This window comes from Peromyscus californicus, unplaced genomic scaffold (genome assembly GCF_007827085.1).
Source record: "Peromyscus californicus insignis strain IS unplaced genomic scaffold, ASM782708v3 Scaffold_7__1_contigs__length_154581171, whole genome shotgun sequence".
Lineage (NCBI taxonomy): Eukaryota > Metazoa > Chordata > Mammalia > Rodentia > Cricetidae > Peromyscus > Peromyscus californicus.
In genome coordinates this window covers 62,705,437-62,707,030 of record NW_026294595.1, presented here as the reverse complement: position 1 = coordinate 62,707,030, position 1,594 = coordinate 62,705,437, and positions in this window count along the sequence as shown.

Sequence of the window (1,594 nt, the reverse complement as noted above, 5' to 3'; positions counted from 1 at the left end):
ATTTGGGCGAATAGTAAATAGCATTTTTGCTAATTCAAATAAAATGTCAAAGCCATGAACAGTTCTGCCAAAGTCCAGTTTCAGTGGAGTTCAGGTCCCAAAGTGGAGATGTGGCATCGAGGGGTGGGGGTGGGAGGAAGGGGACAAACGCACATCTGAGTGTTCAGCAGCTCTCTCAATCATAGAGATTCTTTATTTATGTAGCATATTGATTACATAAGTCACTTGGCAAGCATCAGAGCCCAGGATCTCCTTTTCACTCCTTCATTAAATATCTAGAGTGAAGAAGCAAAGTACAAAACAGAAAGACTTATCTGAAACAACATTTCAGACAACAATCTGTCAAATTAGAAATGTACAAGTTTCTCAGGGTCTGCAAAGCACAGGACTTTCTATTTTACTGTGTCAAAGGTAGCTACTCATGAGGTTATAATAATGTTAAACAGATTAAAATTATTTTTATCTTAACCAAGTTACATGTAGAATCATTGACATTTTGTAAAAATGTAAGCTTTAAGGAATATCTCACAATAAGCATTTAACTGACTGATTATGGCATGTTTCTGTTCCTCAGTTTTATAATAGGAGCCTATTCTTTTCATACACTCCCAAAAAGGAAGATTCTGGTATCTCATTCCTTTTCCATTCATTATTCCTATTCCCTCTATATAGGCTACAGGATAGGCCAACGGATATACTTGTGACATCTTGTATACAGAACTAAGCAAGAAATTTCTCAGAATCTACACTATTGGTAGCATAATCTTGTTTTAAACAAGAGCTGTGTGTGGCTACAGATGAGAGATTCTGGAAGAATAACTGACCTAGAAAGAGGTAAGTGAAAAGACAAACAAGAATTAGGTATAAACCATCTATGCATTATAAAATAATAGGTGTGGACAATGCTTCAGGTCTCAATACACATTAGTTTAGCCTACTGCAAAATCCGATATGTGTAGAGAGTTTGAAAACGAGCAAAGAACTAGTCTGAAAGGAAGCAATTTTAATGGAAAATCTAAACTTCAACCCTAGGATTAAAAATATAAGCCGGGCGGTGGTGGCGCACGCCTTTAATCCCAGCACTCGGGAGGCAGAGCCAGGCGGATCTCTGTGAGTTCGAGGCCAGCCTGGGCTACCAAGTGAGTTCCAGGAGAGGCGCAAAGCTACACAGAGAAACCCTGTCTCGAAAAAACCAAAAAAAAAAAAAATATATAGATGAGATGGTTAATATCACAGTCAGAGGTAGACAAGACTCACAGAATACCAGGGCAAATACTAAAAAATGAGAGAATTGGAAAAGATAATCATTAGAGTTCAGAAGTTAGCAGGGATATGATAGAATACTGTAAAAAAAGGTTTCAATTCCTATAGTTACAATTATGAGGAGACTGCAGGACACTTCTTCAGATTAAGTTTCAGCCTGACCATTTTGAATATGATAGAGAACTAAAATTGATTTATATGTCATGAACTATGAAGTATTCACTGTTCTTTGCACCCACCATGGATAAAGTCATATATTGCCTTGCCAAAGCTGCCTGACCCTGGGGTGAGAGTGCAATTACAGCCTCGTGAAGGAGAATCTTTCTCATCA